This window comes from Diabrotica virgifera, chromosome 2 (genome assembly GCF_917563875.1).
Source record: "Diabrotica virgifera virgifera chromosome 2, PGI_DIABVI_V3a".
In the NCBI taxonomy this organism is placed as follows: Eukaryota; Metazoa; Arthropoda; class Insecta; order Coleoptera; family Chrysomelidae; genus Diabrotica; species Diabrotica virgifera.
Genome location: NC_065444.1, coordinates 213,825,236 through 213,841,793, shown reverse-complemented (window position 1 = coordinate 213,841,793; position 16,558 = coordinate 213,825,236). Strand labels below are relative to the sequence as shown.

The 16,558-nt window shown below is 32.2% G+C and overlaps 1 protein-coding gene and 1 long non-coding RNA gene across 4 annotated transcripts in view; one reads left to right on the top strand and one right to left on the bottom strand.

Moving 5' to 3' along the window:
- The window catches only part of LOC114332134 (membralin), an 893,172-nt gene that overhangs the window by 97,996 nt on the left and 778,618 nt on the right, over window positions 1-16,558 (top strand). The window lies entirely within an intron of this gene.
- LOC126879805 (uncharacterized) lies at window positions 6,086-7,709 on the bottom strand. 2 transcript variants are annotated; one of them, XR_007696278.1, is made up of 3 exons: window positions 7,380-7,707; window positions 7,009-7,319; window positions 6,086-6,198 (listed from the first exon to the last, which is right to left on the bottom strand). It is a non-coding gene; the product is annotated as an uncharacterized LOC126879805 (long non-coding RNA). The 2 variants fall into 2 exon arrangements; XR_007696279.1 differs by lacking the exon at window positions 6,086-6,198 and adding an exon at window positions 6,205-6,612 and having other exon boundaries at window positions 7,380-7,709.

Below are 16,558 nucleotides of genomic sequence, written 5' to 3'. Positions count from 1 at the left end.
AATTTTTATCTAATTGATCAAATCAAATTTTGCAAATTGGAAATGAAAGAAGAGCAATAAAGCTATCTTAAAGGTATAATACAAAGAAAAAAAAATATGTTATAAGTACAGTGTGGGCGGAAAGTGGAACTTACATGAATTCTGTTTAAAAATTATATATCAATATGTTAATAATCGAATTTTAGCTTTAAAACTCTCAAATTTGCTCAACTTTCTTTTCAAACACCATAATAAACGATGCTTCATTAAAAAAAACTCAAATATTTAAATCAAATGACACGACGACGTCTCAAAAATGTAATTTTTGAAAAATTAAATTGTTATCATAATTATAATAAAATGATGTTGGGTTTCCGTAATTTAAAACTTGCCTGTGGTTGGACCAATTACAAAAAAGCATTACGGCGGTAAATTTGAATTACTCCTCCTATGCAAAAAGGAGGTATAACATATTTGTAAATCAACAAAAACGGTTTTAGAAAAATATAAGCTTCTTTGATTTTTTCCGAAACAACGCAAGTTTTCGATCTACATTGACTCGCCTAATATTTATACTGCGTGATTCTGTCCACAATACTTCTTTGACTAATATCAGTATTAATATACTTTCTTTACCTAATTTCTTTACAAAACACAAAACTGTATGATACTACACAATATAAGTCTTAAACATATAAATACAATTAACACAGTAACACAATACAAATCACAATTTTTTTTTTCGAAATACCTTAATGCACGCCCTTGTATACAACGCTGATAACTGACCGATACAACTTCTGCGAAGTAAGTACCTACCTAATCCGACTCTTCGACTGTTATTTTTCAAGAAGCACGTGCCTGATCCCTTGATCACGCGTTTTTATTACTCTTTCTGTTGGGTAGACAGACATAGGTACCTACTTTTTCAATTGTGTAAATATTCTTATCGCTCACCCACCACCCACGTCGGTCGTTGTCCGTTTAGATTTTTAGAAACAGTTGGAAGTCATAAATAACCGCTTTATAATATGTAAGTAATTTTCTGGAGGGTAAAACCAATGTCAATTTTTTATTTATTATTTTTTAGAGCAACAAGTTACTAATATCTTATGTAACAAAACAAATAGTCTCAGATTACCGATTATTTTTCCAGAAAAAAAGTAAGTCTGTTGTATGTATGTTAATAAGAATATATATATACCTATATCTACATATTGCATACATTTCGTACTTATTTGTGTCGGTATGCATGCACAGATAATGTAGTTTGGTGTTTTAATAAAATAAGTAATAGTTACACAAGGTACTGTATTATTGACCTAAAAATAAATAAAACCATATACATAATTATAATATAATTATGTAATATGTACATAACGTAACTATGTACATGTACATACAGTATGTACATGTACAAAGTGTGTTGTACTATTATGACGAGGGCTATTCTAATAAGCGGGTTCGACTGTATCACTCGAAAGTAAAAACAACGAATTTTTTTTGCAGTAAGGGTAAAAAATATTTAAAATTATATTTATTATTGTTAAACAAAATATAAGCATAAAACAAAAAATATCTCGACAGCGTTACCTCAAGGAATGTCTAAAGAAAATATATACAAAATTCCAGGTGGGCGGTCAAGCAGTTTTTGAATTACAATGTCTACAGCCTTTGAAAAAAGCAGTTTTAAGAAAAGCGTTTAAAGTATTGTCAACTTTTATTTTCAATTTTATTTTTGTCTGTCAAATCGTAAAATGATGCACACCGGAATATCTTTTTGAATCGCGGAGTAATTTACAAAAAGGAAATGAGAACAGCTGTTGACCGTTGTTCACTACGTTCAAGCGTGCTGGCGCGAACCTGCTGCAAAGCGAGTCGAAGGTAGGGACATTCAACACTATCTCCCTACCCTCGACTCGCTTTGCGGCAAGTTCGCGTCAGCGTGCTTGAGCGTAGTGAGAAACGGTCAACAGCTGTTCTCATTTTCGTTTGTAAATTACTCCGCGATTCAAGAACATATTCCTGTGTGTATCACTTTACGATTTGACAGACAAAAAAAATTGAAAATAAAAGTTGACAATACTTTAAACGCGTTTTTCTCAAAACCGCTTTTTCTCAAAGGTCGTAGACATTGTTTCTTAACAATGATTCATTATTTGTTTTTACTAGTTTTACTATTTTTGATGTTACATTTTTGTTTTTATAATTCATATACATGTATACACGTTGTATTTTTATTTACTTCATATTTATTACGTTTATAGTTTTATAAATAAGAACCTAATTTCACTATTTTTGTATTTTTTAATTATTTGGTATTATTTGGACCCGAAACTTTCATTGGGTTAGTTTATTATTATAAAGAGTGTAACAAAAAGGTAGGTCATAAATTAAGTCACATATTCTGTTACCAAAAATATATCGATTTAACCTAATTTACCTTAGTACAAATGTGCACTTAAAAAAGTTACAGCTCTTTGAAGTTACCTAATGAAAACTGATTTTTTCCAATACATACCTATATCGAAAACTCTGAGATTTTATATTGAAATTAAACATTATGAAGTATCACAAACTAAAGTGCAATGTCAATGTGACGTTATAACTTATTGGGTATTGAATATTGATTCAAAAAACTTTAAACCTGTTTTTTCAATAACCGTTTTTGACCGGTTATAACCGCCAGGTTAAACCGTAAGTTAAAAATACCGGTTTAACAGAAAACCGGTTTAACAGAAAACCGGTGTTTTGTCAACAACCGGTGTTTTGTCAACAACCGCCATACCTACACCACAGTATATAGGTTTATACAACAATCAGTATAGTCCCTTGCCGTGAAGTACGTTATGAAAAAATGTTCCATTTTTCCCACTGCGCATCGAGACCTTGCAGCCGGACGCAAGCGCATAACAGCGTGTGTTATACTGCTCAACATTATTTTTGATACACTGCTCGAAAATAAATAGGACAAATTTGAAATAGATTTTTCGAAATAAGGAATACTTTTCTACAATTAACGTTTACGAAGCTCTTGACAATTTATCGATAGTTTCATAAATAATTATTATTGTTGTTCTGAAGACTAAATGTATCAGCTTTAATGGATTCATTGAGATTATGTACCTACTATTTTCAACTAAATAATTTTTTTTATATAAACAAAATTTTGGTCTAACAATGGGCTCTACTTTATCTTCATTGGTCTTCTTCTTCTAATGCCTACTCCACTAATGAAGGTTGGCTATAACCACTGCAAATTAGTTTCATTATTAGCGAATATATTTATGGATTTCTAAAGAAATATTGTTTTCACTCAGTTTTGAAAAAAATGTGAAAGCGTTGAATTATATACGTCCGTCTGTCCGTAAACACAACTCCTCAGTCATTAAACCAGATAGAATGACAAATGAGGTGTCGGATGAAAGCTTATAATCCGAGCTTATAGATTCTTGCTTTTGTGTCTTGTCTTAGGTGTTCGTTCTTCCAGATTGTGTCATTAAGAGATCCCACCGCTATACTTGCTTTTAAGCTTTTTTGTCGTACTTCCTCTTCAACATCTCCGTAACTGGGTATATCTATTCCCAGATATCTAAACCTTGCTTCCTGCTTTAATATTTTCCCATCAATTTCGATTTTACCTCGTAGTGGGTATTTAGATGTCATACATGTGTTTTTTCTGCTGATATTATCATATTCATATTGTATTTCTTGGCTGTTGTATTGAAGATGTGCGTTAATCTTTGGAGATTGTCTTCTGTCTTGGCGATTAATGCGGCGTCGTTTGCATAACCTAATATTTGGAGTTTTTTGTTCCCCATTCTGTAACCGTGATCTTTACATACTGCTTCTATTATTTCGTCCATTATTAGATACATTAAAGAGCAGTGGGCTTAACGGGTTCCCTTGTCTGACTCGGCTTTGTACTGGTATAGACTGTGTTAGTTTTCCATTTATCTTTGCCTGTATTCGATTATGGAAATAGATGTTTTCGATGGTTCGTATAATATTGATTGGCATGTCTCTTCTATACAGTAAGTGTAAGACGTCTTCGACTTGGATGCGATCGAAAGCCTTTGTCAGGTAAAACATAGATATGCTGGTTTATTGTACTCGATGGCCTTTTCTGTGATTTGTGTTAGTACAGAAATAAATAGTACAATACTGGCGTCTATGCTACAAACGCATTCAATATGCTAAGAAAAATGTGGTCTTCACATCAGATGACAATTAAAACCGAAAGACTATTCAACAGCAACGTGAAGACTGTATTACTATATGGAGCAGAAACTTGGAAAGTGTCAAGAAAATGTATTAGACAGATGCAGGTATCCATAAATAAATGCCTAAGGAAGATTCTTAACATTTACTGGCGAAACCGTATATCAAACCAAGAGCTATGGACAAGAACTAACCAGAAACCTATGTATATCTAAGATAATATGCAAAAGGAAATGGAGTTGGATGGAGCACACACTAAGGAGACCTGACACAGACATAGCGAGGCAAGCCCTAGAATATACACCACATGGAAAGAGAAGACCAGGTAGACCCGTAGAAATGTGGAAAAGAAGTGTTGAAAAAGAAATTAATGCTATAGGGCTTTCCATTGATTGTCATTTGCTTCGAGCTGCTGTCATATGTTGTATAATCTGTGTATAATACTAATATACACAGAGATATGTCAACAATAGATCAGGCTAGTCATATGCCACTCAATGCATCGAGGTGTAACGCTGATATCAAGTACGGTGGTCTAGCTATCTTTGTCTGTCGTGCGAGTGTGAGCGTATCTACCAAGAGGTGGGAGTAATGGAACGACAGTTACACAGAGGCGGCAGCCATCATATGCTAGAGAGAGAAAGATAGACCACCGACCCAAACTGTTCCGCGTTACGCTATTTTTCGAACTGGCCTAATCTATTCTGTTATATCTATGAATATACACGGATTATACGACATATGACAGAAGCTTGAAACAAATGACTGTGAATGAAAAGCCCTATTGGGAAAACCTGGACAGAAATAAAGATCAGTGCAAAGGATAAGATAGAATGGAGGCAGACAGTTGACGCCCTATGCTCCGCATGGAGTGAAGAGGAATAAGTAATTAAGTAAGTACTGGCATCTACGCAGGATCTTCCGGATCTGAATCCTTGTGAGAAATCTAAAAAACGAAGTACTGATGTCTTGTCAAAAAAATAATAATACATTCGAATTATAAATTATATTTTGAGAATTTCAATTTTATAATACCAATTTTATTTTTACAGATATATTCCCTACAAGCATTTCAAATTCATCCTTAAAATAAAGTTTAATAGGTACATAAAATGAACTTATAAATTTCTGTTTTGAAAGGGTTGTAGATGCTCATCTATACCTACTCAGCATCTTATTGAGAAATCACAGAATCGTAACTATACAGTAATGAGCACTCACACTAATAACCGGCAAAATAACGCAAAAGATGGAAAACATATTAACTTGTGAGATAAAAAGAGATGAAACTGGTAGAAGTGGAACTTATCGTTATAAACGAATAAATTAACATAACCTTGGATAAGAGTTTTAACCTGCTAACTCCATTTTTCACTTTGAGTGATATTGGGCTAGTTTCTGGGTCTGTGTATTTTCATACACCACCCCACAAACCCGCCGACATTAATGTAGTTTAGAAATAGCTATCTCTAAACTACAGTGGAACCAGCGGGCTTGTGGGACATGGTATGAAGGTACACAGACCTAGAAACTACCCCAATATCACTCACAGTGAAAAATGGAGTTAGCAGGTTAACACTCTTAGCCGACGATAACATTACATAGTTTCCCACCTTTGTGACAGGAGTATTTTATAAAATTCTTCTGTCACAGTGACAGTTCTCATACTCATCTGATACGTCTAAAGGTGGGAAACTATGTAATGTAATGTTAATTTATATGTTTATATCGATAATTTCTCTCAGTTTCATCTCTTTTTACTTCAGAATGCATCCCATGTTTCCCATCTTTGGCGTTATATCCCATATTTTGCCAGTTATTAGCATGCTCATCACTGCATATTTGAATTTTTACACATAGTATCTTAGAATCCCTTGGAAGTAAATAAATCATGTACCTAGTTTTATTTTCATCAATAAATTCATGAAAGTATGACTGATGTTGAAAATTCATTTGACATACTGGCAAATAATTGTAATTCCTTCAGAGGAGATGTCCCTAGAAAGAATAACATATGTTTTATATTAAAATATATCAAAATCATATTGATTAGCAGAATAAATAGAGTTTTTAGGTTTAATTCTCCTCATTCACATAATTTAATACCAGATAATGTCGCCCTACTTCCATATGCTAATGACCTAGTTTTTTATATAACAGCCTAAACCCCATTTTGGACTCCATTCACATTAACCAATATTATCAGATATTCATGAATAGTGTCACCACAATCTTCTTTAACAACATACTATTCTTTCATAGATCTGGTCGTTATCACAATATAATCCCATATATACCAAAAATTCATGCTCGAGTGAGAAATTGGAAAGCCAAGCAAAGGATAGGAAAGAGTGGAAGCTGATTCTGGAACAGGCCAAGACCCACCATGGGCTGTAGAGCCAATGCTGATACCTAAAAATGAACTCAAATATTTAGTGGTCTTTTTATCCCGCAATCTTAACTAGAATAAGCAAATTGAAAATATAATTGGAAAAGCTATTAAAGGCATGGCTGTGCTGCCTAGTAAGACCCATATAGATTTTTGAAGCATCTTTATGAAACCAGCACGTAAACAATTATTATAGATTTAAAAATTAGACTCACTGTGGATAGGGTAGTAAGATGATACAACGAATGCAGAGGTAACCGTCTATATTTGTTATCAATGGTTTCTAGGAACATGGTTTTTCAAAACAGATGTCAATGGTTTGTAGAACTTAGATAAAGACAGTTATGTACCAAATTCATGAAAAAAATTTACACTTTCTCAGAATCATCCAACAATTCATTTGAAACATATACTCATACCTTCAATTATATATGTCATAGATTCCCTTAAGGCACTTTGCCACTGGTTGTAACTTCTCAATAGATGTGCCTACAGAATTACAAAATTATCATTCCAGTTTAAGGAAGAACACACCTTCAACTTGAATGTTTAATCTCAAGACATATTTCGTTTATTTTATTTTGCGTTGTTTTGCAACCCGCTTTTCAGTATTTCTGCAAAGGCCTGCTCCTCAAGATGTAAAGTGCATATTTAAAAGTTAATGTAACAATATTGAGGACTGTTCATAGAAAGTTTATCACATTGAACAATTTCTTTTCATTCTGCAAACCTAAAACGACAGCACGTCAAAAATGATGTCAATGATATTAAATAGAATTTACGTTCTTACCGATTTTCATCCATGGGCAACAGGAAGAAACTCAAATTTTTATGGTGCCTGGAATTTTGCCACATAAATAAACACACATTGCCTTTGGGTTAAATTCATCATAATCCCAATTCAAAATCACCAACCTTCTTAGAAAACTGGAGAAATACCACAGTAATGCATATTAAATTCGAAGTAAACCAACTTAACAATTGCAAAATATGAGAAAACAATAATAAATAACTCTAAATAAACAACTGTTTGTTTATAAGGTTATGTTTGGAATAAACATACATAAATAAACCAGATCTACTCACTGTTGCCAAATGTCACCAATTTAGATAGTTACTTGTGATTAATTTGTTTGAATACATTCAATCAATAATTAGAAAATATTATTTTTCAAATTTTATACAAGTGTGTACGTAAAGGATTTTACCATTTATGAATTTAATTTTCAGATTTTTGAAAAAAATCGATAATCATAATTATTTTATTATAATTTTGGAATATTCTTTATCGGAATATTTTAAATCTTGCAACAGCAACATTTTCCTCCTAGTCTACTACGCAGTCTGCTAGGAGTTTCTGCACGCGCAGGAACCGCATAAAAACTAGAGTGAACTAACTGATTCGTATAAGCAAAAAAACTGTGCCTACACTAGGGTCAGGTGGAAAGACATAAATCATCTTATGGTGCCTATCTGTTACGTTACTCGCTAAAATGACTTTGTTGACTGCTGCCCTAAAAAGTCCGGTCGTGTAGCCTCTAATTTCAACAAATCGACACGAATTTCTTTTTTTAACTTTTCTTTTTCTGCAGTTGTTGGCTGCAGACAGGAGTTTCGACCATATCAATGAGTTAACCAGAAGTCAAGGTTTTATCAGATCTTGTACCTGTATATTAGTCAAAGCTTGTTCATAATCAATTTCAAATCCTAAACGAACAGAAATTTCAGAAACACTGCCATTGCCAGCTTCTTGTGAAAGAAGTCCACTTTTTCCTAAACCGTACTAGGAATAGAAACACTCCTCATAAGAATCTCATAAGACAATTCATGCGTCTTAAGATGGTTAGGAACTATTGGGAGCATTTTGAATAAAATACAATAGAATAAGACTTATTAAAGAATGCTACTAAAAGAAAAACTGGTTAAGTTTAAAAAAAGAATGTGTGTGTACTTTGTACGCACGTAAGAAGTTATACTTCTATTATAATATAATCTAACTTAATATTATGATTTCAACGAAATCAATATACCTATTCTTTTTCTCATGATCATCTTTCAGTGCGTCACAGTTTTTCGATTTCTTTCTTTAAATTGTATGTGACAGAAAAAAAGGCATGTCCGTGATTACAGACATTTACAACATTTATTCTAGTTATTCTAGTTGTCGATAGATGGCGCCATAATAAAAAAAATATTTTTTTTTGATTAGATAATAATATTACAAATATAATCTGTATAATTTATAAGACTATACAAATCAAAGAAAATACCATTTTATAAATGCAAGAAACACATTTGATTTGATTTTATTCCAAATTGAAAATAAAATGTCACGACTGTCAGATTTAACTAAAATGTCATGTTAGAATAAATGTCATAAATGTGTATTATCACGGACTTAACCTTTCTCCTATCATTTGTTACGCACTGAAAAATGCTCATGAAAAGGACAATATCTACTTTAAATAGTTTTTTTGTATTGCATTTAAATATTAAACTAATTTTAGAAAGAACAAAAAGAATACCAAAAATTAAAAAAAAAGGATATGACTTTGCCAGGATTCGAACAGGGGACCTCTTGATCCCTAGGCGAATGCTCTACCGATCAGCTACCACCGCTTTTGTATTCAGTCGATCATTTCTCGGACATAATTACAATTACGGTGACAGATACTTTAATTGAAAATAAACATTTTCAATAATACTTATAAGGAGGAAGACAAATCCACAGACATAAAAATTATAATAAATATATTTACTAAAAACACTAATAATATATTCTTGAAACTTGCCGACGGAAATTGAATGAATAGTTTAGCAACAATTGAATTGTTAATTAAAAATTTACGGTCGCTATAATAACCACAATAATTATGGTACATAAGAGTAACTATGATTTTTGTATAAAAAGACACTGAATCTATCTAATGTACTTTACAGAATTGAAATTGGATTATTTAAGCGGCCTCGGGAATATTTTAAAATTTTAAACAATTTTTTGGCTTATAAAGAAATAGAATACATCGGGAAATATTAAATTAAATTAAATCATGATAACGGTGTTAGAAAAAAAGTGACAGGATGCTTCTTTTAAAAGAAAAAAACGTTTAATTGTGATAAGTGGTTCCTGAGATACAACCGGTCAAAGTTGACCGGCATTAACGGCAAAGATATAAACAATAGGATCATAATTTTCGAACCATCACCTTTTTATTTCGGTCCTCTTTCTCTACACCAATTTTCATATCTTTCAAGTACTGATTACATATATTATTATATTAAAAACTATCGATATTACGAGTGAAAATTTACAAAAATAGCAAAATTCCAATCAACAATTAGGTTGGAGAAAATGTAATCTCCAAGTTCAAAATCGGTATACGTTACAAAAATGCATTTTCTCGGCTTCCCATGGAGCAATACTCTTCATTCTTTTTTTGTTCCCAAGTAACTCGAGTAGAGTCATCTCACTAACGCATTATTAAATGTCAAATTTGCTTTGATTTTGTTATAATAGATTAATTTATTTATAAGAAAATTGCTCCATGGGAAGCCGAGAAAATGCATTGTTTTAACGTATACCGATTTTGAACTTTGAGATTACATTTTCTTAAACCTAAGTTTTGATTGGAATTTTGCTATTTTTTGCAATTTTCACTCGTAATATCGATAGTTTTTATTATAATAATATATGTTATGAGTATTTTAAAGACATGAAAATTTGTATGGAGAAACAGGACAAACATTAAAAGGTGATCGATGAAAAATTATGGTCCTATTGTTTATATCTTTGCCGTAAATGTGGGTCAACTTTGACCTGTTGTATCTCAGGAACCACTCATCATAATTAAACGTTTTTTCTTTTAAAATAAGCGTACTGCCATTTTTTTCCAGTACCGTTTTCATGATTTTTAATTTAATATTTCCCGACATATTCTATTTGTTTATAAGCCAAAAAATTTTTTATAATTTTAAAATATTCCTGATATTAAATATAGTCCAATTTCAACTCTGTAAAGTACATTAGATAGGTACAGTGTCTTTTTATACAAAAATCGTAGTTATTCTTATGTATCATAATTATTCTAGTTATTATAGCGACCGTAAATTTTTAATTAACAATTCAATTGTTGCTAAACTGTTCACTCAATTTCCATCGGCTTCTGGAATTATAATATTTACGAAAAGAGTTTTTATATTACCAAGTTATTTAGTTATTGATAAACAATTACTTATCTAAAATGTTAGTTGAAAATTAAAGATTTTTTTGGAAAAACCCGCATTTTCCGGGGAAAATTTTCGTCGAAGGAAATCGGGAAAAATGTTTTTTTGGGTGTTTTTGGTGTAAAGTTGAAATCTTTGGAGTTATAGAGCAAAAATTGAAAAAACACGATTTTCGGGCGCCATTTTGTTTATATAAAAGTAGCACCCTATCTGCGGACTCTGCATACCTATATTATTAATATATACAATCATAAGATTTGATTCCAGCAATAAAATTGCTGGTAAATAACTTTTCCTTGTATTTTGCTAATTAGCCCAGAGTATTAGAATATCATGGATGGACAGAGTCAGAAATGAGGAAGTACTAAGAAGAGCGGGCTTACAGGATAGGGATCTTTTTAATTATGTTAAAAGTAAGAAGACGGCATACTTGGGGCATATATTACCAGGAGAACGATACACTTTTCAGCAACTGATAGTCAAAGGGAAGATAGAGGGTAAGAGGGGTCTGGGACGTAAAAAGATGTCATGGCTGCGTAATATTCGCCAATGGACATTAATCCACAGCTATGAAATGCTTCGCAATGCTGCTAAAAATAGAATTATTTAATCCTGAATATCTTACATCTCACCAGACAAGACAATGTATGGTGGGAATCTAAACATTCCGTATATGTATTTGACACCTAGGATTTTTCTATTGGTTCCTTGCGGCACGCGGTCATATTTCAACCAATACGTGGCGAGGTGACAAACGCATATATACGGAATGTTATTCGGTGCGAAATTCATATACGGAATGTTAAATATTCGTAAACGGAAAAAGATAACTTTTTATTAGTCAGTTAAAAGGAGATTGATTTTAAAATACTTGTTAATGTACACTAAGGATCAAAATTAACGCATCACCTAAAAAATGGGACATTTTTGATGTATTTCCTAAACCTGTTGTCCGATTTTAGTGATTTTTTTAAAATGTTATAGCTTTATTCTTCAAGAAAATCGATGTAATAATATTGTTGCTAAATAGATAAGTGTCATTGTATACCGGGTGTAACAATGATAGTGTGTTTTTTCCTCAAAGTTTGGAACACCCCGTGGAATATTCTGCCGTATATAAAATATTGAAATTAAAACTCAACTATAGCCTTAGGCTTTCTTAATATTGTGCTTTTTTATTCATTCGCGTATGTTGGATAATAAAAAAGTTAGGTACTTTAACAACTAGCAACGTTCTTCATCAATACAGGGTGTTTCTAAATAAGTGCGACAAACTTTAAGGAGTAATTCTGCATGAAAAAATAATGACCGTTTGCTTTATAAACATATGTCCGCAAATGCTTGGTTTCCGAGATACGGGATGTTGAATTTTTTCTTACAAACTGACGATTTATTTATTGCTCTAAAATCGGTTGAGATATGCAAATGAAGTTTAAAAGCTTTTAAGAGGTAGTTATTGCGCATTTTTTGGCATACAATTAAGAATTTTATATTCACAATTGGCGTGCATACGGGTAATATGACCCGTATGCACGCCAAAGGTGAATATAAAATTCTTAATTGTATGTCATAAAATTCGCAATAACTACCTCTTGAAACCTACTAAATTTTATTAGCATATCTCAACCGGTTTTAGAGCAATAAATAAATCGTCAGTTTGTAAGAAAAAATTCAACGTCTCGTATATCGGAAACGAAGCAATTGCGGATATATGTTTATAAAGCAAACGGTCATTATTTTTTCATGCAGAATTACCCCTTACAGTTTGTCGCACTTATTGAGAAGAAACACCCTGTATTGATGAATAACATGGCTAGTTGTTAAAGTACCTAACTTTTTTATTATCCCACATAAGCGAATGAATCGAAAAGAATGTTAAGAAAGCCTAAGGCTACAGTTGAGTTTTAATTTCAATATTTTATATACGCTAGAATATTCCACAGAGTGTTCCAAACTTTGAGGAAAAAACACACTATCATTGTTACACCCGGTATACAATGACACTTACCTGTTTAGCAATAATATTATTACATCGATATTCTTGAAGAATAAAGCTATAATATGCTAAAAAAATCACTCAAATCGGACAACAGGTTTAGGAAATACGAAACATCAAAAATGTCCCATTTTTAAGGTGGTGCGTTATTTTTGATGCTTAGTGTATTTTTAAATAAAAATAAAACAATTGTAGTATTTGGAATGGTATTTGGTGCGAAATTCATATGCGGAATGTTAAATATTCGTAGACTAAAAAAGCCGACTTTTTATTAAGTCAGTTAAAGAATACTGATTTTAAAATATTTTGTTAAGGCCATCGGTACATAATTCGCAAATATTTTACGGGTATCCCTACTTTTTCTGTCTTTACACGGCAAATTACGTGTAGTAAAATTCACACTGGTATGTATATGTAAACATTACTAGAATGTCATTCTACTTGAAAATGTCATCATTAATTTAAAGAGGTGGCTTTTGAATGTTCTTGGATAACTGTTATTTTTATAATTGCAAATTATTAATTCAGTTAATAAATGTGATAATTTTTTCACTAACTATGTATTCAGCGATTGTAATAATATATATGTACAACAAAAACTAATACTCAATCGAGAAAAGAGGAAAAGTGTTAAAGTGATTTTTTAATAATATATTGTTACTATGGAATGCTTACAATTTTGAACATCTTTAACAACAAAATACTTGGATCACAGAATTTATTATCTTGATGTATTCTCTGCTTGGATCTTCCACAAATAATACACAATAAATAACTTTTTATTAAGTTCACGTCTTAAATCAATTATTTATCAAATACACTATTATTTAATCAACAACTCAAAATATTCCCGATGCCATGTCAAATATTTAAAATTGTCACTGATTGTCACTGTCTGACTGACAGTATGCTGACAATATTCTATTCGACTGAGTGCGTTGTATGACAAAGATAGATTTGGAAATATTACCACGGACATTGTGTTCATTTTTTTCGAATCCTGAAAAAACCAATAAATATTTTTGAAAAATTTAAACGCAGAATGAAAGACAATATTATTACCGATGGCCGAAAGTCCCTTAGAATAAATAAAAAGTTTATTTTGAATGAGATATTTTAAATTAAATATCATACTAAATTTTCTCTTAGTTTTTTACCCCTGTAACTTATTAAAATAAACATTATAGAAGTTCTCAGGGACTTTCGGTCCTCGCCAATAACGTAATCTTTGATTCTGCGTTTAAATTTTTCAAAAATATATATTAGTTTTCTCAGGATTCGAAAAAATGAATCCCCATTTGAATAGCATTGCAGCCGAAAATACGTACCCATCCTCTTAATGTATTATTAAATAAAAATAAAACAAGTATAGCATATGGAATGTTATTTGGTCCGAAATTCATATACTGAATGTTAAATGTTCGTAGATAAAAAAAGACGACTATTTTTGTCTGGTAGCACACAGCCCTAAACTTCAACAGAAATAACAGGATTGAATAGCTGAAACATAAATCTAAACATACTATACAACACGTGCAAGTCATTAAAAATTCTGCGAAAGCGAAATAGTCAAATAAAGAAATAATAAAGTCTCTCAAATCTATACAATACCATTCCATTTATAAATTTCGCATCAAATAACATTCCATATAGGTAGTAATTGTTTTATTTTCTTTAATATACATTAACAAAATATTTTAAAATCAGTCTTCTTTAACTGACTTAAGTTACTTCTCTTTTTTAGTCTACGAATATTTAAACATTTCGCATATGAATTTCGCACCAAATAACATTCCAAATACATACTATAATTATTGTTTTATTTTTATTTAATAATACATTAAGAAGTATTTTAATCAATCTCTTTTTAACTGACTCTAATGGAAAGTGTCTTTTTCGGTCTACGAATATTTAACATTCCGAAGCTATTTTCTTGTGGCACCCTCTTGTGACAACGACACCCGATTTGGGCTTCGAAACGTTAATAAAATCATTTTTTTAGTAAAAGTGTGGCTTATTTCCCATCAAAACTAGTTAATTTAACATTCCGTATATGAATTTTGCACCGAATAACATTCCGTATATGTGTTTGGCACCTCGCCGCTTATTGGTTGAAATATGACCGCTTGCTGCAAAGAAGCAATAGAAAACTCCTAGGTGCCAAATACATATACGGAATGTTTAGATGCGTACGGTGGACGCCTACGCAGAAATGCACGGCACTTTAAGAAGAAGAACAATAATTACTAGATCATCCGCATAGGCCTACACTTGTACCCCCTGTGCATTAAGGAACGAGATCAGACCATCCACCAGGAATGACTACAGGAGGGGACAAAACACTCCCCTCTGTGGGCATCTTTATCTGTTCTGGCCACAACCTCCTCTTCTTACGGGTCTCTTTTTATCTTTATCAGCCTATTTTCCAGCATTACTTTATATCTATCTCTTTTGTTACTACTGCATTATCAAGAGAAATTAGTAGCCCATTATTAAATGCTCCTACATCTGGAAAGGCGGTTAACGCAATATCTTTATTGTTAATGGAGATCTATCTCGTCCAGTGTCGTTTCTGTTTATCTTCCTTCTTGATTCGCATGCTGGTTGCCATTAAGAGGATGAGCCATCAATGGTCTCTCCGTAATATTTCTATTAACAATTATTTCTATTGCCTTCAACAAAAATTATGTAAAACTGACCGGTCTGTAGGATTTAAATAGGACGTTGTCTTGTTGTCATATTTTGTTTATGAACACGGGAAGCTTTGTTTGGTCTGAGTGTGTTAATGCAAAGATGTTTGGATGTAAACCAAGACCTCTAAGTAGGTTTCATAGATTTTGAGAAGGCCTTCGATAAAGTCAGACACCAAAAGTTGTATGAAATTCTAAGAAGCAAAAACATCGACAGCCGCGACATTAACATCATATCCAGGTTGTACTGGGGACAAACGCAAAAATCAAGGTTGATAATGAGTTATCCGAAGAAATTGAGATTCGTCGAGGTGTGCGTCAGGGTTGTGTGCTTTCTCCACTACTATTCAATATATTTAGCGAAACAATATGCCAGGAAGCGCTCCTAGAGCAAAACATTGGTATGAACATTAACGGAGTGTTAATTAACAATATACGATACGCTGATGACACGCTAATAGTAACAGATAACCTAGCAATTTTACAGTATTTGATGGAAAACATAAACACTCATACCAATAAGTTATGTCTAAAACTGAACATCAAAAAGATTAAATTCATGATTGTAACAAAGAAGCTATACACCAATGTGAATTTAACCACAAATAAGCAGCCAGTTGAAAGAGTTACATCCTACAAATATTTAGGGGTTTGCTTCACTGATACTAATGACCAGACAAGAGAAATCAAGAGGCGAATTGAGATAGCGAGACAGTCGTATGTCAAAATGAAAAAGTTCCTATGCAGCCGGAACATAAATATGAACTTAAGAACGAGAATGTTAAAGTGCTATGTTTTTTCTCCATTCTGCTGTACGGCATGGAAGCTTGGACACTGAAAAAGATAAACATCAAAAACATTGAGGCATTCGAGATGAGGTGTTATAGGAGAATGTGGAAAATACCATGCACAGAAAGAGTAACAAATCAAGATGTTTTGCTGAAGATGGGGAAGGAATGCGAAGTCATAAAAACCATACAAACGAACAAACTGGAGTATCTAGGCCACATAATGAGAGGAGAAAAGTACTCTCTGCTAACACTCACAATCCAAGGAAAA